Here is a 25,558-nt window from a genome sequence, read left to right as displayed (position 1 = left end):
GCACCTATTATGTTGGGGACTGTATTTGTAACTGTAGGGAATTCAAGGTGATTAAGACATAGCCCCTACCTATTAAAATTTGTAATCTAGTGGCTATTGTATAAAACATTCTTAGATTTGGCCTTTACCATAATAATGTGTTGATCCTTTAATTACTTCACATCCAAAAGTTCCAGTTATTATTGTTATGATCACATATGTAATTTGAATCTTCAGTGTTCTGGATACTGAATTTAATGTACTGCCAATACATTTAAACAGATTATAACCCCTAAAAGATAACCTAAAATATAAATGTGAATGCAAAATATTATGGTAAACTGAACTTCATAAAATACTTTTTATAAGGCTAATGCTAGGTTTTAATCATATCACCCTCTTCCCTTTCATCTGATTCCTTCTTTATCTAGGAGAAGAGATGGGAAAGGACAGTTGGCACTTGGTAATGAAAATCCATTATGTGTAGAAAACCCAACAAAAGCCTTTTGGTTTTTACCTGGTTTCTTGTTCAATAAAGTGCAAGCTTATGAGCCACAGGAGATGAAGATGGAGAGTGCATAGGTGTCTTATATGAAGTATCTTATGTGCCATGCTAAGGAAAATGACTTCTGAGTTATATTGAGAAAAAACATCTCAGCAGTTGAGTGAGGAAGAAGGGGTGTAAAGAGAAGAGACTGGTCTGTGAGACCAGTTGGAAGACAATGGTAATCAGGATGAAATACAGTTAAGGCTAAAATTGAAATAGTAGCTATGAAGCTGTGAGGAACATCACAAGGGATGGATTCGAGATTTTTTTGGAGGTAGAATTGGTAAGATTTGGGGACCACCTAGATAGAGGAGTGGAGGTGGGTGCTATTAAGAAAAGAGAAGTTTAGGATGACTCTAAAGATTTTTCCTTGAGTACCTAGATGGTGCTATTCATGGAGGAAAGGATTTTAGTAAAAGCAGGTTGCTGACCAGCTTGAGGTCGGGGAGAGTGAGAGGGGGAGGTAAGGAAGGATATAAATAATTCATTTGAATTTCAAATATTACTTTGCTTTGAGAAAACTTGGTGGGATCCTGTGTCCTGAAAGAGTAAAAATTAAGGTAACTCTGGTATGTTGAAGCAGGCTAAGGAGAGTGAGTTTCATCAGATAGGACTGATTGGGAAATTTTAGTGGAAAAGAGAAAGTCGGGAGTCAGATATTTATTCTTGGCGTCATTGTTTTCCAGATTTTCTTTAATGGCAGCTTTCCCCCATTTAGTTAACCAAAACTAGACTGGCTTATGTGAATGCTTTAACTTTCTGATGTGTCTGGGAGTCCTTGGAGAGTAGCTACTTTAAGGAGTTATATATGTGATGAGGCAGCATGTTAATGAGGCAAGTTCAAGTACCAGCTGTATGAATGGGTAGTTAAATAACCTTGTGTAAACCACTTAACCTTTTTGGGTTTCCATTTGCTCACCTCTAAAATAGGAGGGTTGAATTGATGATCTCTGAGAAGGCTTTTTAATAGTAAAAACCCTATGATTTTATGATGATGCGAATAACATGATTATACCTGGAGGACTGACATCTTCAGAAACTTAAACAGACTTTCAGTTAAACCTGGTGATTGAACACATGTTTTGTCTCATTCCCTTCTAGGAAGGGATTAAAAGTGTGAATAAAAGTCTAAAAAATATATATGAATTCACAGGCATAAGGAAGAGGAAGCAACATATGAAAGAGATACCATTTTTGGAAAATGTAAAGTGAATGGAGGCATCAGTAGAACTGAGAAAGCTGCATACAAGTGCCTGGAGAGTATTGTGCCAATGAGAAAGCAAGCCAGACATGCTTCAGATCTGGCTCAAGAACTGGAGACAGTACTTCCTATGGAAGACAATAACTGTAGTAAAAATATAATTAATGCACTCAGAGAGACAGGGTAAGATAGTACTTTCATGAAATATGTCAGGATGATATAAAAGGAATAATCAGAGAATAACTAATTATAATAGCTGAAATAACTTTAATAGAAGTATTGAAATTTTCCTAAAAATAAAGCAAAAAGTGAAATAAATGGAAAATGGGAGAGAAAAGACAAAATCAGACAAACAGTATAAGTCAAAAATATGATTATTAGAAGTTCCAGAAAACAGGGGAGACCAAATAAAATGATAGAGTAGAGATTATCATAAAATTATATTATAAAAATTTTCAGAACTGAAGAGTTTTGCTGGGCTCATGTTTAAAAAAAAAAGCAGATCTATACCAAGTACAGAACTGTATTATTTTAGAATGCTAGCAATATAGAGATAATAATAGAAGCTTCTAGAGAGAAAATATAAACTACATACACATTTGCTCAAGAATCAGCATGGTATTTGATCGCTTAATGGCAATAATTAAAGCTAGAAGATGTGGCCTTAAAATTCTGAGGGAAATTACTTTTAACTTGATCACACCTAACCAAACTATTAATCAGGTTGTGAGGGTAGGAAAAAAAGACATTTTTAGATGCACGATTCTCTAAGTGTACCTTCTTTGGTTGCTTCCTCAGGAATCTTTTTACATGCAAATGAGGATTAAGAGGAGAAAAGAGGAAAACAGTTTTTAGGAAATAAGTGATGAGAATGAGATAAGGGTGAAGGGAAGGGAAGTTGCTGGACAGCAGCTGCGCATTGATCTTTAGAGTAATCACTTCTTAGTTGAGTAGGAAGATGGAAAAACCCAGAAAGAGATGTGTTTAAAAGGAAGAGTTGGAATTAATAGAATGCTTCATGGTTAAGAGTGTGAAATAGAAGGGATGAGAAGTACTGATTCATAGTTACAAAAGAGTCACAGGAGATGGAAAGCACAGGGAATATAGTCAACAATATTGTAATAACTATGTGTGGTGCCAGGCGGGTACCTGAAATATCGGGGGAACGCTTTGTAACGTAGATGATTGTCTACAACTATGCTGTACACCTGAAACTAATACAAAATGATGTTGAATGCAAGCTGTAATTGAAAAATTAAATTAAATTTAAGAAAGAGTGTGAAATATATTCAGAGAGGTTTTACATTTCTGTTGCATAGCTTGGGAATTGGGCACGAAAATGGAATTATTAAGTCTATAAGGAAAACTGTTACTCAAGGAAGGAAAAGCATTAAAAATACACTAGTTGGCTGGATAGTAGGAGGGTAAAAGAAAGGAAGTGGGTGGTCAAGAGCTAACTCTTTACCTTCCGTGATAGGAAATGAATGGATTATGTGTACAATTTACAAATAAAAAGTAAGAATATAAGCATAAAAATATGCTTATAGAAATAAAGAGATAACTACTGGGAAGAATTTGGGGGAGCGACTTAAAGATTAGAATATGGGCTGCTGGTTTTGTTTGTTTGTTTGTTTTTCTTTTATGAGTTTATTTGAACCAAACTGACTGTGTATGGGGAACAAGATCTCAAATGCTCCAGAGAGTAATGGGTTTGCAACTCCTTTTATGCATTTAAAATTAAGGAGGGAATTTACGGAAGATTACCGGAAGGTGGGCAAAAGCAAATCGAAGATTAGATTATGTGATAGTTAACAAGATTATGTGCTCTCAAGTTTATTTCAAATAATGTGTGTTAATTTAGATGCACAGAAACAGTGGACAGGGTTTATGTAAGACAAAGACAAAAACGTTTGCTAAAGAAGTTATATGCCTAGGGCATGACTGCCCGCCAGGACTTTCCCAGTTAGGAATTTATGATCTGATCATGCTGTGAGGTTATTTTTCGTAGGACCCCCCCCGCCCCTTTTTTTTGTCCACAGTCCCCACTTTTGATCATAAACCAGTCTGAATGATGCATTGATGACTAACCTTTTGGTAGGATAGTGTGGTCTCACAGTGCTCAGAAGGCTCATTCCTAGGTACTCTCAGTATAGACATCATCTTGTTGACCATTGGGGATGGGGGAATACTGTAACCATGGGATTTCAGTTGAGGCTGAATTTTCCCTAAACCTGAAGGGCAGGTAAAAAGAAGGAAATCAAGTGTTGTGGCCTTCATTGTGAAAAAACACTCTGGGTCATGCATGTCTATCCTGTGAACTTTCATGATCGCGGTTTTGCCTTCTGTCTCATTTTTCTGTATTTGGCATCTAAGATAACATTTACATAAGCTATAAGAAGAGTATTAACAGTTATCTTATTCATGTTCAGTAATCAGAAATAGTTGGACTATATAGAAAAACCCAAAGAACAAGTATAGCTATTATTATGAGTAATATTAGTAGCAGACAGGTAAAGATAAACAATTGGTTTCTGAGTTTAATATCCATATACAGGCCTTGTTAATGTCTTTGGATAGCTGTCTACCTCTGAAGTCATCAGTGTCTCATCCGTGAGGACTTTGATGACCATTGTAAGCAGAGGCAAGTATCAGAAACGTTAGGTGTCCTTTTGTGGCTAGGTGCCTGATAAGGTCCCTTCCAATGAGGTTGGAGAGTGTCTTTTATTTGCTGTCCTTTCAAAAAATAATACCTAAAGTCTGTCTCCTGGGAGCTTGCTGTGAAACTGTTTTTGTTTTTTTAAAATAAATATTGTGGTACTATTTAAATAGTAAACTATGCAGTTGTATTGCTTAGAAAATGATAAATGATAATTTAAAAATTATAACAGATTAGGAATATAAGTATTTTGGATTTTGATTTTTCAGATAGAAGAGTAACTATTGATGTGACTTATCTGAAGGAATTAAATGGTTTATACTCTGGTATTTCAGAAATTTGGACATTCAGTCTCTTGAGAATAAATGTTATTTGCAAGGGTATTTTCTTATCCCTGTATAGTACACATGTTGTTTGCATGGTAAAAGTTATGGTGAAAAAACTAGGCGTTGCCCAGAGGTTGAGCATTGACCTATGATCCAGGAGATCAAGGTTTGATTCCCTGTCAGGGCACATGCCCGGGTTGTGGCTCGATGCCCAGCAGGGGGAGTGCAGGAGGCAGCAGGACTCTCTTCTCATTGATGTTTCTCTCTCTCTCTCTCCTTCTCCTTTCTTCTCTCTGAAATCAATAAAGACATATTAAAAAAAAAAAAATCTAAAAGTTGTTGCTACAACTTTCATACCTTAAGTATGTGTTCCAAATAAAAGCCAAGTTAACTACTGATGGCTAAGGAGAAATAAAAAAACACATGAGTAAACTTTCATTTAACTTTGTAGGTATAGTCATATAAGACAAATTAAACATAGTTCACTTGTTAAACAAAGACTAGCTTCCCCTCATTCTAAATAATGTCTGAATACTTAAGATCAAAAACTTCACATGGCTAGTTTATGCATTCTCATGGAATGCTTTTAACTGTTCACTGACTCATTACCTATTCATCTATAGCTAATGTAAAACCACTTTTGTTGTGGTTTCAAAAATATGGAGGTTATGTGATTCAGTGCATGCAGTTTAGAATTTAGATTATCTTTCAATAATCAAAAACATCCTTTGCCAAAAAATCCAGTATGAGTGTGCTCAAAATATCAAGTGCTTTTGAAGTTTTAAAATAAAAAACTCCGACAACAAAAATTCAACAACAAACGAACAAAAACCCCCTGAACATGTCTTGTAAACAAAAGTGTTTAGCAGACATCCTTAAACCTCCTTAAGAGAATTTTTACAACATAAGAGGGGCAGAGACAGAGACTGAGGTAGAAAAGGAGGGAATTTCTCCTTGAATTTTTTTTTTTTAAACCAAGGACATTTGGTGTTGAGAGGAGAAGGAGGAGAGGAGAAATGAAGAAAGAACATGATTTGTCTCAAAGATTTATTTTGTAATTGATTGTAGCTTATAAAGGTTTTCATTGATAGTTGTATGGGAGGGAGAATTCTAAGTTTCAATGCTGACACTTTGAAGAGTTGCCCTGTTGTTGCAGCTGCTTGGGCAGCCTTGCTCAAACATCAATGGTGCATTGTGGCAGCTTGCTCCGCTTCCCTGTTTCTGATGGATGTTCTCCAGGCAGTGAAGGGCAAAGGGGCTGGCAATGCTGGTAACTGGCATAATAGAAGTTGTTGGACTAGTTTGGAGTGTGTGTGTGTGAACTGAACACTTAATGACAGATTCTGTATTATGGTCAGTCTAAGTTCAGGGTCAGAAAGTACTTTCTGGTCAATTAATAGAGATGAAATATGTATTTTTATATTTTCTTTCTGTGGCATAGAGTGCATATTATTTAGTTTTTGTTTAGTGGTTAGTAGAGGGACTAATGTTTATGGCCTGGGAAAAAAATCAGTGTATACTCAGATATAACTACACTGAAATAGTTCTATCATAAAATAATTAATTTTACTGTTCATAATACTTTATTATTGATTTTTTAGGATATTCTAATTAAAGTTTTCTGTTACTTGTGAAAATCTGTTTCAGTTTTTTAGCTCCCTTCTATATGTTCAATGACACTCTATTCTTTTAGAATCAGACTTTCAGAAGGGATATGAAAAATGGCCTCATACTGAATAGATAGGGTCATTACTTGGAAGAATATGGCATAATGTTAGGAGGTGATGTAGAGAAGGAAGAGATAATGAAAGTTTATTTTGCTTATATTTTTTTCTGCACAGAGGAATAATCTTCATATTGGAAGGAGGGAATGGAAATCAGTGATTTAATTGGTTAGTAAGAGGCCATTTTGGCAAAATAAAAATTTCACAGAATTTGATACATTTTAGAATGATAACCATATATATATATTTTAAAACCCTGCACATTTATATAATGTGTGTTTTTCAAAGCATTGTCAATATCTATCTTTACTGAATCCTTATGATGATCCTGGGAATTAACAAGTTATGATTATTCCCATTTTATAGGTGAGGAAAGAGAAAAGCAAGCAACTAAAGAATTTTGAATAGTGGGCCCCAGGTCAGACTTTTCCACTTAATCTCATTTATTATTCACTATGCCCAAGAAGATGCTATTATCTCCATTTATAGATGTTTTTACTGAAATTAAATAATTTCTTCAAACCACACAGCTGCCCATCAGAGCACCTGGAATCCAAACCTAAGGACTTTGCTCCAAAGCCTATGATTTTTCCACTGAAATTCATAACTTTCCGATATGATTACACTTGGAGAGTTGGAAGATATATAATACTGGATATAAGCAAATGTGTAAAATCTTAAAAATAAAATAAAGATATATTTTGTAATCTACAGAGTTTATCTATCTTTGGCAAAATTCTAAAATGAAATATTGAATAGATTATTTGTAATCATGTAGAAACCAAGGTGATTACAAAGAGCCACATCATGATTTCACCAAGAGCAAGTTGTCATACTAATCTCATTTCCCTTTTTTGATAAAGTTAACTAGGTTATCAGATAAGAACATCTTGCAGACATTTGTATCTTGGAGTAAGCAGGGGATTTGACAAAATGATGGCAGTAGATTTAGGTGGATTCATAAGCTATTTGAAAAACTTTACTCAGGTAGTCATATTTGTTTTTATTTGTTTTTGGTAAATATTTATTAATTACCTATTTAAGAAAACATACTCTTAACTTGGATTTAGGAGAAGGATTTACTGTAGAGGTGGCATTTTAACTGGACCTTGAATTATAAATAGGATTTGTATTAAGAAATAGGGAAAAGGTTTGCAAGTAATAACATTCGCTCACATATATTGACTGTATGCTCTGTTCTATTTATTCTTCACAGGAATCTTTTTGAGGTAGATTCTGCATCATTATTCCTATTTTTAAAATGGTAATACTAAAACTACAGACCATTTAAGTATAACTTGCTCTGTAAACTGTTGGAATCAGGATTTGATCTTCAGCAGTTTACTCTAGAGCTGTACTCTTAGGAAATAAAATCAAGAAAATGGGTGTTAAAAGAAGGCTGTTTAAGTAATGATACATAATTCAGTATGGCTAGAATGTAAGTATGCCTAGAGGAAGACATCAAGTAATGTCTCTGACTTTTTTGTCATCAACGTTATTTCATTATTATTATTTTTTAAACATATCTTTATTGATTTCAGAGAGAGGAAGGGAGAGGGAGAGAGAGAGATAGAAACATCAATGATGAGAGAGTCATTGATCGGCTGCAGCCCACAACCCGGGCATGTGCCCTGACCGGGAATCAAACCTTGATTGCCTGGATCCTAGGTCGATGCTCAACCGCTGACCCACGCCTGGCTGGGCATCAACATTATTTTATATATTGGTGATTTGGATGAAAGGATGAGAAATTTCTGTAAAACTTCAAAATTATTCAAAGATGAGCTTTAATAGGAAAAAATATAATTTCTGTATTTTGTTTCAAAATATTAATAATATAGGCGTTACATAAAATACACAGTTCTTGAAAATAAGCCCTGAAATTTGTATGAGAGAGTAGGGACAGGTGGATTCTTAAAAAAACTAATGCCATCTTCTGCTGCATTGAAATAATTATATGTTTTGTGCCTGGATATACTTTGCTGACCATAATGCAGAGAAGGAGAACCAAAAAATTGCACAATGATCACACTGAGTTGAGAAGACAGAAACTGAAGGTCAGGGAGACTGAGGAAGTGGAATTAGGGTAGAGTACTGGAGAGAAGGGAGGCATAAAGAGAAAGAGCTGCAGAAATCTGCAAAGGCATTGCCATGACTCTCTTGCTAAATACTAAACTGTCCATACTTTGGGTGAACCTCTAGGAGGCTGGGCAAAGAACAACCAGAGAGCTGAAAGATGAACCACTCCCAGAGCTTATACAAGGATTGGAGATACCTAGTTTTGTTCAAAGTAGAGAGACCTTGTTAATAGTGTGGGGAATGAGAACCTAAAAGAATCACTCTTCTGCCATATCAGGTAATATTAACAGATTTCAGGAATTAGGATGTGGACATATCTTTGGGACTATCATTCAACAAACCACACCAGGGAAGTTTAAAAATATTCTTAACTAAATTATAATGAAAACAAATATTTTGGGATGCAGCTAATGCAGTGGTTAGAAGAAAAATTATAGTTTTAAATTATTATATTAGAAATGAGAAAGATCTACAACCAGTGACCTAAGCTTCTGCCTTAAGAGTTAGATAAAAATGGCAAGTTGAACACAAAGTAAGTAGCAGTGAGGAAATAATAAGGCTAGGAATAAAATAAATAAAAATATATAAAAAGAAGAAAAAATAAATGAAACATAGCTCTTACTTTGAAATTATGAATAGCATTGATACACTTTTAGGTACTCTGATCATGAAAGAAGAAGATAAAAATTGTCAATATTGATAATGAAAGAGGGAAATAACTACAAATCTTATAGATATTAGATGAATAATAAGAGAACATTGTGATCATTTATATGTTAGTAATTCAGCAACTTAAATGAAATGGACAAATTCCCTGAAAGACACAGCTAACATAATACTTAATGATGGAAGATTAAATACTTTTCTATGAATATCAATAACAAGGTAATCATATTTACTCCAAACACTTCTATTTGACATTTTTTGGAGATCCACAAGTGCAGTAAAGCAAGAAAAAGAAAAGTGTAACTGTTGGAAAGGAAGAAGTAAACTTTATTCATTCACAAATGATGTGATCTTGTTCTTATAAACAAGAATTTATATCAAATCCTATGAATCTACAAAAGCTAACAGAACTAGTAAGATAATTTACCATAATTGTAGAGTACAAGATAACATAAAAAGATCAATTATATTGCATGTTAACAGCAAACGATTAGACAAGAAAATATAAAGTACCATTTATAATAGCATAAAAATCAGATATATTTAGGTATAGAATTCTCTGTATAGATGGATAGGATACAAACATAGATATATGTGACTTATACATTGAAAACTAACAAAACATTACTCAGAGAAAATAAAGATACCTAAAATAAGGAATGATAAACCATGTTCATGGATCCCAAAACTCAATATTCTATATAATGTTAATTTTTCTTGATGCAATCTGTAGAATCAGTGCAATCCTAGTTAAAATTAAAGCAAGCTTTTTATAAAAATCGATAAGGTATTTCTAAAATTTATTAGGAAATGTAAATGACCCAGAGTAGTTGGGATAATTTTTATAAATGAAGAACAAAGTAGAAGGACTTGTGTTACCTGATTTCAAAACTTACTGTAAAGCAGCAGTAATCCAAGAGGCTGTTTTTTGCATAAAGATAGACATATAGGTCAATACATAAGAATAGAGTACCCATAAACAGACTCACACATACGTGGCTAGTAGATTTTTGACAAAGGTGCCAAGATAATTCTGTAGGGAGAGAAAATCTCCCTAACAAATGATGCTGGTACAACTGGTTAAATCTAAACATTTTCTAGAAGAAGAGAAAATGTAGGCAAAGCTTTCTGAAACAGGATACTGAAAGCATGAACCATAAAAGAACATAAAAGATAAAATAAGCTTTATCACAATAAAAAAATTAAAAATTGGCTCTTTGAAAAATGAAAAGGTAAGCCATATCTAGTACAGGAAAATATTTGCAGTACTCATATCTAACAATGTATTTGTACTCAGAATGCTTAAAAACACTTTCTCCCAATAAATAAGAAAAACAGTGCATTAAAAAAGTGAACAAAATATTTGGATCCTTCACTAAATAAGACATAAGAATGGTCAATAAGTACATGAACATATGCTCAGCATTTTTAGTTATCAGAAAATTGCAAATTAAAGCCATAAGGAGAGACCACTACAAATTTAATAGAATAGCTGAAATGAAAAACTTTGACGATATCATATATGGTAAGGGTATGGAGAAACTGGAATTCTCATTTATTGCTGGTGAAAAATATAAAATGTTTGAACCACTTTGGAAAACTGTTGGACTATTTTTTATAAAGTTTTACCATACACTCACCATATAGTCCAGCAATTCTTCTCCTAAGTGTTTACCCAAGGGAAATTAACGTGTCCACCTGAAAGACTTGTAAATGAATGTGCATAGCTGCTTTATTCTTTTTTTTTTTTAAATATGGTTTTATTGATTTTTAGAGAGAGGAAGAGAGAGGGAGAGATAAAAACATCAATGATGAGAGAGTCATTGATTGGCTGCCTCCTGCACGCCCCCTACTGGGGATCGAGCCCACAACCCGGGCATGTGCCCTGACCAGGAATTGAACCTTGATCTACTGGATCACAGGTCGATGCTCAACGACTAAGCCATGCTGGTCGGGCGGTAGCTGCTTTATTCTTAATAGCCTAAAATGGACAATAGCCCAAATATTCTACATCAGTCTATTGGACAAAAATTGTGGCATATTTATGCAATGGAATACTACTCAGCAATAAAAATAAATAAACTATAATGCACGGATTTTATTTTATTTACTATAATTTTTAATTTTTTTTCTTTTAATTGAATTTGTTGAGATGACACTGGTTAACAAAATTATACAGGTTTCAGGTGCACAGTTCTACAACACATCATCTGTACACTGTATTGTATGTTTACCACCCAAAGTCAAGTCTCCTTCCATCACCATTTATCACCCCTATACCTTCCTCTACCTCCTTCTCCTCCCGCTGGCAATCACCACACTTGTCCGAGTCCATGGTTTTTTTTCTCTTTTTATTGCTCAATCCTTCCATCCCACTCCCCATCCAGCCCTTCCTCTGACAGCTGTGAGCCTGCTCTCTATCTTTTCAATTTGGATGCCTTTTATTTCTTCTTCTTGTCTGATTGCTGTGGCTAGGACTTCCAGTAAATATGCATGGAATTTAAAAACATTATACTGAGAAAAAGAAGCTAGGCCCAAAGAGTCCATACTGTATTAATTCAATTTACATGATATTTATAACAGGCAAAACCATTCTTGAGTGACAGGAAGCATATCAGTGGTTGCCTAGGGCCATGAGTGGGGATGGAGTATTGAATGGGAAGGGGCACATTAAGATGTTCTGTATCTTGATTGTGGTGGTAGTTAAATGGGCATACACATTTGTCAAAATGAAGAAAATTATGCACTCAAATTGTGTCCATTATATTGTATGTAATGTATATATCAATTAAGTGGATTTAAAAAAAATGATTCCAATCTTAGGGCACATAAAAAGAAATATGTTGTCCTGGTCAAGAGAGATGCTTGTTCTACTGAAGATGAATGAAGTTGCAATGGCAAGCTCATCCACCAGAGGTGTTGGAGAAGGCGGAAGGGTGATGAGATGATGTTTAATTCTGTGACTCTATGATAATTTTGAAAATTATGTATAAGTAATTGGAATATGATGATTATTTTGTTCTCACTAGAGAATTTATATGAGTATATACCCTGGAATAGATAAGCTTAAAGACTGCTCCAACAGAATAAATCAGACTCTTTGAGGTACTAATTAGGCATAACCTATTGTTATGCAGCTACTTCTCATTTCAAATTATATTGTGAAATAAAAGAGGAAAAAGTATTTTTCTCCTTCTCTTCTCATATTAAGCCCAAATACTGTCTAAGTAAATATTGGTAACTACTGGTGTAAATGATATGCCATAAAGTTGAGAAGGAAGGATTTCGCTGTCAAAGTTAGATAGCTGTATGATTTAGTTATCTGGATATAAGCTGGGTATCCCCTGAATACTCTCATTGGAGAAGGTTATTTATAGTTCTTTGTATCTTTTTTATAATTTTGAAGAGAAGACACTTTAAGAAACAGAATGGCAATATGTAATACATATTCTGTACATTAGTTTTAAGAAATCTTAGCGCCCTGGCTGGTGTTGCTTAGTGATTAGAGCATCTTCCCTGGACACCAAGGGTCATGGGTTCCATTCCCAGTTAAGGCACCTACCTGGATTTCTGGCTTGATCCCTGTCCTGGTTGGGGCACCTGCAGAAAGCAACCAATCGATGTGTTTTTCTTACATCGATGTTCCTCTCTTTCTCTCTCTCTACCCCCTCCCTCCTCTCCACTCTCTCTAAAAATCAATGGAAAAAATACCATCGGGTGAGGATTAACCAAAAATACCCCACCCAAAACCAAAAATCTTAGCAATAGAAGAGACATATTAGTTTTTCAAGGATATATGTGTATCATTGTAGATGATTCTTTTTGTACTGTGTGATTATTTATTTATTTATTTATTTATTTATTTATTTATTTATTTATTTGTTAATCTTCACCTGAGAATATTTTTCCATTGATTTTAGAGAGAGTAGAAGGGAGGAAGGGAAGGGAAGAGGAGAGAGAGAGAGAGGGGGGGGGGGGGGCAGAGACAGGCAGAGAGAGAGAGAGAGCAAAAGAGAGAGAAAGCTTAAAAGTTTGTGGTAGTTAAAATTGCTTTGTGGCTGTGTATATTAATGATAGCAAAAGAAAGCCAAAAAGCTGAGACTTACATTGTATGTGGCTCTGGTTTCAGGGAGCCTCTGGAATGTTTGTGTTATCAGGAAAACATGAACTACGTAAAAATTCTGACTTCTACAACTCTGACTTGAGGCTGAAAACCTTCAACATGATCTAGCATGAGAACTGGAGGCAGGTCCTAATAGTTCTTATAATTAGTTTCTACATTTTCCCAATGCCTATAAAGCATTATAAGATTATTGAGTGTGAAAAGGTGCTAAGAAAATTCAACAAGACTGTGTTACTTTTAGGAATAATTGTAGTGACAGTAATTCCTGTAGGGGTCAACCTGGGAGCCATTTCTAGTTTTTTATTTGTGTGGTTTGTTTGTTTTTGTTATTGTTTAAGTTTTGTGTAGATCAGAATGTCAAATCAACCAATTACGTATTATCCAACTGTTTGTTGCTTGCAGATAAGGGATAACTTCAAATACTATTCCTGTTTTGGCAAATAAGTAATTTGTTAATTTGTGCTTGAGTTGTGTAGATTTAGCTTAGAGAGACTAAACACAGAACAGGAATAGTATTCTAAGAGAACACTGAACTGGGAAAAGATTCGGGTTTGGGTTCTAAAGCGGCTACCAATTAACTGAAAAATCTGATGCTGCAATTAATATAATTTCTCAACCTAAATTCTTTATTTTTAATATTAGGAGTTGAGTGAGAAATTCTCAAATTTGCTATGATTCCAGTTGTTGAACCTAAATTAACAAAGTTTAAAGAAGAGTTAAACTGTATGACTCTTACTGGTTATTTCAGCCTTTCCTTGGAAAAAAAGAACAACCTGTACTGAAAGTTGGAATAGTGTCTTTTATTGCTCATTATGAACAGATTATTTGATATCTTAATAAGAGATGTTTTCCTTCACAGCTATTTCTCTATAGTTTATTTTTTCATCAGTTTTTTTCTGTCTTGTATATGTAAAAAATGTATATTTCAATGCCTCATATGTTAAAATTGTGAATTTTTATTTTTTCAAAGCAGATACTGACTAATGGGAGACAGTTGGCTATGGTTGTTCCTGCAGAGTAAATAATTTAAACAATTGAACATGAAAGCCCAATTTAATTGAAATTATAATCATTAGTAGTTTTTGTGGTAGAGATGAAGATTTTTTTGTGTGCTATAGTGCCAAATCAATCACAAACTACACCAAATAAAAACTTTGCAACATATTCTGATAACCATACATTTTATTAGAGTCAGTTTTCATACTTTTTTACATTTGTTTCTGTGAGTGTTACCATGTTGTATCTCCTAGAAGTTTGATTCAGAATATAAGTATGATGCACAGGGCATTGAGATAATTTAAGTAAAGAAAAAATTATTCTCAGCTTTCAATATTGAAATTCCTGAATTATAGAATGAATATATATTACAATGCAAGTTAGGATGAGATACAGTGAAATCTTATTAATAAATATGTTAATATAAGCATATTTAATTTACGTAACTTTAATCAAATGCATTAATTAAAAGAAAAATATATGATTATTGTGCAGGTACTCGATACATATTCCTGTGAAATGAGCTCTTGCTCATTAGTGGGCTCATCACTCTCAGAATGAGACAAGAGACATGGTTGAACCCTGCATCCTTCTCATGTGAGCATCTTCCCATTCTGAATTATTCTAATATTTGATGACACTTAAATAAATCCTGCATAGTCCCTGAAATCAATTCAACTACTTTCTATGGTGCTGAACTGAAAGGAAAACAAAAACAAACAAACAAGCAAAACAGCAGAAAAACAGTTCTACTGATGAAGGGAAAAAGGCTGGTTAGATTTATTGAGAGAGGTGTATAACCTCTAGTGTGCTCCATCTTTTAAAGCGGTAGCTCAAATGATTTAGAGTAGTATTTCTCTTGTTTGGATTCACATAAAAAAACACACATAGGTTTTGTTTCATACTTGTTTATCTGTATTCACAAAATTTATTTTAGGCAAAAATCACTATTTTTGAAAAGAGTGCCAAAGTGGCTACCCAGCTGGGAGAATGATGGGCACTGATTTCAGTATTTAGTGTGCTCTTTACTGTAGATTTTACTACAGTGTAATAAAAATTAAATAACTAATAAGATTAATTATAAATATTTTAAATTTAATTAAAAACCTGATTAAAAAATGAAACTTATTGTTAATAGTAACTAAAAACAATTTAAACACCAAAAGCTTACAGTGCTTGTTTTTCAGTGGTGGGATTCTGAAGTTATTTCTTCTGAAATTTCTACTTTAAAAAAAAAATAAAAAAATCTTTATTGATTTCAGAGAGAGGAAGGGAGAGGAAGAGAGAGAGAGAGAGAAACATCAATGATGAGAGAGTCATTGATTGGCTGCCTCCTGCATGCCCCCCACTGGGGGTCGAGCCCACAATACTGGCATGTGCTCTGACTGGGAATCTGACCAGGAATTCAACCTCGATCTCCTGGATCTTAGGTCAGTGCTTAGTCGCTAAGCCATGCCGGCCAGGCGAAATTTCTATGTTTTAAAAACCATTTTTAAAATTTCTTACTAAAGTATTTATAGTTTTCTAATAGAAAATGAAATATACTTCAAAAATTATAATAAAACTCTTAGAAATTTAAATTTATGAATTTCTAAATTGAATTAGGTTTTCTTTTGTTTGTTTGCTTGTATCAGATAATCAGTGGCAGAAATGAAAGCTTGACAGCTTTTTCCGAAGAGAAAGTTTGAATTTCTGTTACAAACTTTGCAGGAGGAAAGATGATGAATTCCCTTTTAATAATACAACCTAATTCTAATTTTATCTCTTTGACTTCATATTTCTTAAAAAAGTTTTTTGTTGTTGTTTATTGATTTTAGAGAGAGCAGGGAAGGGGGAGAGCAAGAGTGAGTGAGAGAGAGAAACATCAATTTGTTGTTCCAGTTATTTATGCATTCATTGGTTTGATTCTTGTATGTGTCCCGACCTTGATGTATTGGGACGACTCTCTAACCAACTGAGCTACTCCACCTGGGCTTTCATATTTCTTTAGTATACAAGACACTACTGTGGTCTAGGCACTTTCATCTTTAGAAAGCTTTGGTATTATTAAATTCTGATTAGGCCTCTTGCATTAAGATATTGCTAATTCTGAATTTGTGATAATTGGAAAAAGGACTTGCTGAAATTTCTTTTGAAAAAATGGGTTTGTGAAACACATTGAGATTATGACGAACATTACTAGAATAATTTCTAACCTCAGGAGAACAAATTATCTTTAAGATATTATTTTAGCAACATTAATTTCTATTCTAACAATTAAATAACAGCTCTTATTAGCCTATAAATTCAGTTAAGAAAAAAACCTTTAAATCTTTACCCTTGCCCCTACCAGCTTTAGCTCACTAGCTTTCAAACTCTTACCCATCCATCATATTTCAGCTTAAACATCATTCAAGGGCATCTTCTTGATCATATGTCACATTCCTTTCTCAAATCATATAATAAAATCTCTTTTTTCCCCTCTCCAAAACGTTCTTTCTGCTGATAATTATGTGATCAATTATATGATTATTGATTAATGTCTGGCTTCCACTGCACATTAGTTAAATGAAAACAGGGATTGTGTCTTTTTTCTTCTTATTGTCATTCTAGGAACTAACAATACCTAAAATATAATGGGATCATAATATTCACTGAATTAGTATCTTGTATTAAATATTTTTGCTTCCATTTTTAATTATTCTGTCAGAATGACTGGTAAGACCATCCAAAGCCAATACCGATTGAAGTCATTTCAAACTAATAAATCCTTCCCAAGTAGTACTTTATTGTTTAAAATTAAATAATTGGGAGTGTGCTCCAAGACATGGAGCCTCTCTTCTGTGAAATAATATTGAGTAAACAGTTTGCGTTATATTCTAAAATACTATACTGTATTTGGTTAATACCTACTATTTGTCTGGTTGTAGAGGCATATAGAAGGGATACTTAACCAAAGCCAGGGAAGCTTCCTATAGCACAGAAGAAGTGAGTAGGAATCAGCCAGAGGTAGAAGTCTTAAGGGTATTGTAAAAAGAGGAAACTGCTTGTCCTAAAGCCTGGAGATTTAAAAAAAAAAGTGTGTGACAGGTTCATGGGTGTGCAAATACTTAAATAAGCCTGGAGTGAAATTTGCAGGTAAGAGTGGATCTGTTAAAGGTGAAGTTGTACAGGTAAACTAGAATATGTGCAGATTATTATAAATGCCTTTTTAGATAATAATCTTGAATACATACTCTTTTGTAGATCATCTAAAAAGTACTGTTTTAAGGCAGAAGTATTTAAGATATGCTTAATTAAAATGTAAACAAAATGCAAAAATGGTCACATCTTTATAAACAAAAGACAAATCATTGGTTTCACTTTCTGTGTGTGTGAGAAAAGACTGATGGATGACCTTTCATAGCAATCCTTCATCCATAAGCTCTGTGAGAGTAGCACTTTGAGTTTGATTCATTTTGTGAAGCTCATGGTTGCTTTGAAATGTAAACAGTAATAATTATCTCCACATTTGTTTTAATTCAGCCAGATTATTTATCTTACCTGAAAAGAAAGACACTTTGGTTGGCATATTATTATAATTATCATCATGATTTACTAATATAAATCAGGATCCCAAGATCCTGACTTTGGTATAGGATTTAAACCCACAGTAAATAGGCCAGCTTTGAGGTGGTGTAGAAATGGCATGTTGCACAGGCTTGTGTGAGAACTTTTCTATCTTAGCCAAAATAATTCAGGAATAAAAGGCTAATTGCATTAAATAAAAATAATAGATTTTTCTTGTGTGCGTAGATATACTTCAAGTAAAAAGATAATTGGTATTTGATATAGAAAAATTTACCAGCTATTGGTAATTAATAGTTTTGTTCGTTCCATCATCACTGAGAGGACAGTACCACAATTCCAGATAATTGCATAAGGAACGGGCTTTATAAACACTCAATTCCACCATGCATGAGGTACATTTATGTATGAGAGCAAGCTGTTTGCCATCAATTAAATCGTGATTTATTTGTGTTGAGTAAATTGTGACAAGATTCTGACATAGCTTCAGATTCTTTGTGTTTCTTGCAAAATAATAATTCTAACCATATACCAGAAAACACAGAATTTAATAACTAGAGAAATAAGTCAGAGTCTGTACTATTGAGTACATCTTCTTTCCTAAGGAAAATTTGGTTGCAGCATGTGTAGAGTAAGCAAACTCAGGCAGAAGAAGAGCAGGAGGTAGCTTCTCCATATCATATTTGTCCACCATACAAGCCTATAGAAGATCCATATTTAGGGCAAAAATGTCTGGTATCACCACAAGCAAAACCTCTTACACTGTTCCTTTAATGCATAGAAACAGTTATTACCACTTCAGGTACTGCAGTAGGAAAAAAAAAGAACAATCAATGAAAGATGACACCAAGGGAGAAAGAAAGTAACATTTGGCTTTGAAAGAACCTGCACTGCATATCATAATCTTCATTGCTTTTGGTTCTGTGGCCATACCCTCTTGGCCTCTCATTTTGCAATGTTTTTAGAAGTCATGTTACTATGACTGATGTGTGTGGCCATTAGAAGGTGGAAATTTACATAAGGATTTGTATCTTCATGTGCTGCACACATGCATGAGCTTGCTGTAAAAATAAAATGAACATTGAGAAAGAAAATCTACTGAAATTATACTTACAATGTGGTATTCTGGTTTGCTTGTTTGAGCTATTGCTCAAAAGAAGATCCTTTTCAGATGCCATCCAAACCATTTCATATCAAGGAAGCTCACTTAGGTACAGGCTAGACAGTCCATCTGAGTTTTATTCTTCAAGAGCTTCATTGGTTGCGATTATGGCTGGTGTTTTCTTTCACAATGATTCATAATAAGGTATTTGGATGAAGCATATTTTTCAGTCACAGATAAAGGCAAGGAGCATTGCTTATGATGTGCATGGGTTGCTATTCTTGAAAGTTGCTCAACTACTTAGAGTAGTTTTCTTATATGTAGTAAAAACCTGTCTTTGCTGCATCACCTATCTTAATTCAGACTTCTGTTTTTTGCCCTTTATAACAGTGTTTCTCTAATTTGTTACCTATGGACCTGGCAGTTTATCAAGGGGATGTGAATTTTGGTAGTTTTAGAGAAAAAGAAGAAATGAAATAATTTTGTTCACATGTATTTTACAACGTAAGAAATATTTTCATAAACTTTTATACTTCAAGTTCACGTATATATTGCAAAAAGTTTATCTCAACCAATAATCAGCTGCTTGAATACAGTGTATGATATGTCTTTGGCTAATATGTCTTTCTATAACTTACATATTGTTTACATGCACTAAATTTTGCGTTGTTACTTTTCTTTATAGTCCTAATTCACAAAAATGTATTAGTAGTGAAAAATAGGTTCCTTGACTACAAAAGTATTAGTGAAAAATTTAAATGAAGTATTCACAATAATATTATAAACATAAGTAGTGAATATTCTGGAGCAATCTAGAACACATATTGAGTATATGCTGCGAAAAGTGAATATGCAGTTGTGACAGTTTCATACAAGCATTAAAAGCACAAATAGAAAAGCCCAATGATGAATACCAGCAGTTCTGTTTCCTCTTAGTTCCTAGTGCTGTCTTTTCTCGAACTTTGTCAAATAATTAAAGGAAGCCATTGAAGCCTTTTTGTCATTTTCAGTACTTTCTGATACAAAATTTGATGACTTTTGTTGCCAAAAGTGAAAAGATCAAAACTACAAAGGCTTAATTCTGAGTTGTATTCCTCAAAGCAAAAACAGATACAAGTAATGCACAAGATTGTTTTAAAACGGATAAATCTACCTCAAAGTTAGTGACAAATAGGCTTAGAGATAAGGTACAAGAAACTGTTGATAAAATTTCTTTATCAAACTACATTGTTTGATTTTGGATTATATCAACACATTAATGCATTGTGGAAAAATAGATACCATCTAATATATGGGCTAGCAGATAATTAAATTTTAAGTTAGAAGGTCTAATTCAGCTCTTGGCATTTGTGCTGAGAATATCTGAGAGAGAAGTGCTTGATGACTTTTTGTTCTGCTTATCACTAAAAACACATACTCTACAATATAGGTTTGTATTTGTTTGTTTTTAATAATTACTTTCTGAGCTGTGATGTTGACTAGAAAACTGTCATTTTTATAGTATGGAGAACCAGTCTTACCCATAGTGAGGTAGGGTTTTTCTATATGTGAACCAAAGTGGTTTCTCTTGAAAGACAATCCAGAAACTACATTAGCTAGTATGAATGAGAGATGAGAGAAATAATGTATTTTCACAATACTTATAATGCCTATAAAAACTATTCCTGTAAGTGCAAGAAGTGCCAAGTTGTATATATCAGTTCTTAAATGGCCTTAACTTATTAATTTAAGGTCACATAATTTTTAGCTGAGATAAGAAAGCCATCGTTTTTTACAATACAAACCCTATTGGCAAATGACTCCATGACCACTGAGAATATGACTCTTACCCAGCATTTGATATCTTCTTGTGTTTTGGGGGCAAGAGATCTACACTACATTTTTAATGTGCTAAAGCAGTGACTTTCAGCTTTTTTCATCTCATGGCACATGTAAAGTAATGACTAAACTCTGCCGAACACCAAAAAATATATATTTTGCCGATCTCACAATAAAAAAGGTATACTTTTGATTCATTCACACAGGACGGCTATTGTATTGGCTGTTGTCATTTTTTAAAAATTTATTAATCTAAGGGAAAGAGGTCAGTACCCCTGACTAAATAGTCATGCATTACATGTTTTAAAAATTCTTGTTGCACATCAGTTGAAAATTGCAACGCTAAAGGATGGATTAAGAATTCATTCTTCTCAATATTACAAGTTGAAAGCTTCAGCTTTTGAGATTTGAGTAATTGTTGACTTATCAAGCCGAAGTTCATAACCTCAGGTTTAATGGTTATTACAAATTATCCAGAACTACCCGACAGAGCCACCACTAACTTGCTATTAACCCCCAAAACCTATAACTATAAATAATAATTCTCTGACTAGTTAAAAAAAATTTAAAAACTTGTTTATAAAGTTACTTGTACAATGGTTTAAACAACTTGTCATTACGCCAGATAAAGATACCTTGATGAAAGATTGCGAAAGATACCATTTTTCCACCTGAAATTGGTGGTCTATATGTTTGTTCAACTCTCATCAAGAGACCTAGCAGATGTTAACAGTTTGAAAAACAGTTTCTTTAACATTTCTTGTAATAATGGATTGGTGGAGATCAACTCCTTTAGCTTTTTCTTGCCTGGGAGCTCTTTATTTGTTTTTCAATTCTAAATACCTTCCTGGGTAATTTGGTTGTAGGTCCTTGCTTTTCATCACTGAATATTTCATGCCAACCTTTTCTGACATGCAAAGATTCTGTTGAGAAATCAGCTGACAGTCTTATGGGAGCTCCCTTGTAGGTAACTAACTGCTTTTTTCTTGCTGCTTTGAAGATTCACTCTTTGTCTTTAACTTTTGCAATTTTAATTATGATAGTTCTTGATGTGGGTCTTTGAGGTTCATCTTGTTTGGGATTGTCTTTGCTTATTGGACTTGTATGTCTATTTCCTTTGCCAGGGGAAGGGAGTTTTCAGTCATTCTTTCTTCAAATACTTCAAATAGGCTTTCACTTCCTTGCTTTTTTCTTCTCCTTCTGGATCCCCTATGATGTGAATGTTTGTATGCTTGCCTTATTTTAGCTGTTCTGATTCGGTGTTTTCCACTACCTTGTCTTCCAAATCGATAATTTATTCCTCTGCTTCATCTACTCTTAATCCCCTCTAATGTATTCTTTATTTCAGTTATTATTTTTAAATTTTTGACTGGTTCTCTTTTTTATGTCCCCCCCCTCCATTTTTATGTTTCCAATCTCTTTGTTAAAGTTCTCACCTACTTGTCCCCTAAATTCATTGAGCATTCTTATAATCAGTATTTTGAATTCTGCATCTGGTTGATTGCTTATCTATATTTTGTTTATTTTTTTTTCTGGGATTTTATTCTGTTCTTTATTTTGGGACACATTTATTTGTATGCTCTTTTTGGATGACTCCCTATGTTTGTTTCTGTATAGTTGGTAGATCTGCTACATCTCCTGGTCATAGCAGAGTAGCCTTATGTAGTAGTTGTCCTGTGGGGCTTTGTGGCACAGTCTTTGTGGTCATCTGAGCTAACTGCTCCGAGTGTGTACCTTGTGTGGGTTTTGTGTGCTCTCCTTGATTGCTGTTGGCCAATCAGTGGGAGGGATTGACCCTTAGGCTTATTGGCTGTGAGGAATGGTAGTGACTATAGCAGAGGAGCTATTATGAAGGGATTGGCCCCATGGAGAAGGATTCATGTTAGTGGGGCTTGGTGGCCTTCCATGTTCACCCTTGGGTGTGTTGTTCGTGGATGTGGTTGGGTGTTGCTCTGTTTGGTCTGAAACTTGTCACCATGTGTGTTGGTACTGGAGCCTCTGAGGAGGGGCTCTGGTGTAGGCCAAGGTCAGCTGCTGCCTGTGCCTAGCCTGGGGCCACCTGGTATGAGCTACAGAGTGATCTTCAGATGGTTGCCACTTGTGCTGAGCTTGGAGATGCCTGAGAGGCTAAGCTGCAAAGTGGGTGTTGCTGCCACATGTGCCAGGTTTGGGGCTGCTTAGCAAGAGGTGCTGGCATGCTGAGGCCAGATACTGCTTGTTTGGGTTTTGTGAGTCTTTGAGAGATTTTAGGACACTCCACAGTATAAGGCAAGACAAGCTCTTTGTATGGAAAAGCCAGTGGAAGCGGCTTGGGTGGATTCACAAGTTAGGTAGGATGGCATCTCAAGGAATCAGAGAGTGGGGTGAATGGCGTTAGCCAGATTGATGGAAACTGAGACTTGGTGACCACCTGATCCTATAGATGGGCGGAGTGCTCAATAAAGGAACAGGGGCCTCTGCCAGCACTTCTCTCTGAGAGAAAGCTGCCCCACTAGCCCTTGCTCCAAAGCCAGGCAATTTAGTTCCTCCCCATATGTGTCTGGTGCTTTTTAAGCTGATGCTGGAGCTCAGAATGAGTGAGTCTGTCAGCAAGTTAATTCATGCATGAGTCCCTTTAAGAGGAACCTTTGGGACTCTAGCAGCTGTCTGTCTCACTCACCCACAATCCCTGCTGGTTTTCACAGCCAGAAGTTATGGAGACTTCTCTTCCCAGCACTGGGCTGGGGACACTTATATGGGACTGGGACCCCTTGTTTCTAAGAGGGACCTCCACAGCTTATATCCCTCCTGTTTCTGAACTGCTACACTGGATGTGGGACCAGCCTGTTCCACATCTCCAACCCTCCTGCAAGTCTCAACATATATTCTTCTGTATATCCTTAGTTATAGGACTTCAGTTTAGCTAGTCTTCAGGCGGTTTTCTATGATGGTTGTTCTGTAGATTAGTTGTAATTTTGGTGTGGTTGTGGAGGAGGAAAGCGTAGTATTTATCTGCTCTGCCATTTTGACTGGAAGTCTTGGAGCTCTGGCATTGGTATGTTTAAAAAGGTTACAAGTGATTCTTATGGTTAGTCAAGATTGGAAATCACTGACATAGATAATGACCAAAGTAATTTCATTTTTTTGCACAATTTTAACATGTACTCACTAAAGTCCACAAACCAACATCCTTGGTTTAGCTGTCTTAAAAATATACTTAAAATTTAAAAAAAATGTCTTTTAGATTAACTAGGTAATAGGACTGAGCCACATTAGGCTTCTTTAAATTTAAGGTCTGAAACTTAGAGATAAGCATGTGTGATACCAAGAAATTAAATGACTGTTTGCCTCTACAAATCAAAACCAGATTTATGGTTTAAATGATTTTTTTTCCTCTCACTGAGGAATAAAAGAGGGTGAACCTAGGCTGGCTGGCAGCAACATGCTAATGTTTAGTTTTATATGATTTGAAACCTTTTGGAGATTAAATCCTGAAAATAGGGCTTATAAATTCAAGAAAGTAGAAATAATAGAGGAGGAATAAAGAGAAAAATAAAATGTAAAGTAAGACAATATCTCTAAACTACTCCAGTGTAGTTGACCTCTTCTTTTCTGGTTTGAACTACATTCTTATAATTCATTTAACAGTGTTACACATTCTTTCAAAGAATATGTTTTCAGAGTTAAAATATTTGTTTTTAAATTTACCGCATATGAAATGTGCTGATTCCTTCTGATATCATGGAGAATTTATGTCAATATTTGAAACATTGTTAACATGAGACTTTATGGGTAGAGAACATTTTCAGGGTAAGGCAAGAAAAATGATGTATATTTTCAGAAAGATGCAGATAGAAACTGGGAAAACCAGAATTTCAGATAAAAGTTCGTGAAAAATTTTCAAATGACATATATTAATGAATTATTTTCTCCCTTTGTGTTAAAATTTAAAATTAGATTTAACTTTGGATTACAACACTTACCGATCAAAGATGTTAGTTTCTAATCTTGTTTGCATAACTTTGGTTGCAAAAATGGAGTATGATAAAGTATGGGAAAGATGTAGCTTCTTGTTATAGATCTCATGGACATTTTTCAAATTTTCAAAAAAAAAAAGTTACCTCTCTATTAGAATAAACTCTCTGGAAAAAGAAAAACTATTCTTTTAATCTAGGAAGACTTATTATAGCTTCTTTTCCTTAGGAAATATAGAGAGACTTCCAACAACTACTAAATAATTTCACTGTTAAGTCTTTAAACTTTTATGCCTAATTTTAAAGGTATGACGCAGGAAGTAGAACTGTCTACATAAGGAATGTTTAGTCACTTAAAATTTTTTGGTCCTAAATTACAAATAACTCCTCTTTTTTGCTAATTATCTTATCAACAAATGATCATCTCCAACCAAAAAAATGTAGATATTCTCTAATGTATGTTCCCTGGTGGCACTAAATATTGGTCATCATTTTCTGTGACATGCAAATTCTTCCAAAATAATTCTCAGAAAAGCATGCAACCAATTCATAGTATTTGCATTCACTTTCTCTTCATTTCCCACAAAATTACATAGACTCATTCGGTTCTGTCATCTCCTTATCTTAACCTTGTCCTAGTTCTCAACTGTTTCCAGTTGTGAAATATGACAAAGGGAACCAAGGACTGGACTAGAGGTTTGGTTTTGGCACTATCATTTATTAATTGTAACATATGAACTGGGAAAGTAATTTAGTTTATATGAGCCTCAGGTTCATTTCTGGTAAAATGGGAATAGTAATGTTGGTTCATATAGTCATGGTGGGATCAAGGAAGAGAGAGG

The 25,558-nt window shown here is 34.4% G+C and overlaps 1 long non-coding RNA gene across 1 annotated transcript in view; it reads left to right on the top strand.

The window, feature by feature from the left end:
* Positions 1-14,827: 14,827 nt before the first annotated feature.
* Positions 14,828-25,558, top strand: part of LOC148092889 (uncharacterized) — a 480,973-nt gene continuing 470,242 nt past the window's right edge. Inside the window, exon 1 of the long non-coding RNA XR_015714668.1 lies at positions 14,828-14,894. This is a non-coding gene — a long non-coding RNA (uncharacterized LOC148092889). The remainder of the gene's footprint in view (positions 14,895-25,558) is intronic.

The sequence above is a fragment of the Miniopterus natalensis genome, chromosome 6, assembly GCF_054644295.1.
Source record: "Miniopterus natalensis isolate mMinNat1 chromosome 6, mMinNat1.hap1, whole genome shotgun sequence".
In the NCBI taxonomy this organism is placed as follows: Eukaryota; Metazoa; Chordata; class Mammalia; order Chiroptera; family Miniopteridae; genus Miniopterus; species Miniopterus natalensis.
The sequence above is the reverse complement of the archived record's forward strand: the minus strand, read 5'-3'. Positions and strand labels throughout refer to the sequence as shown.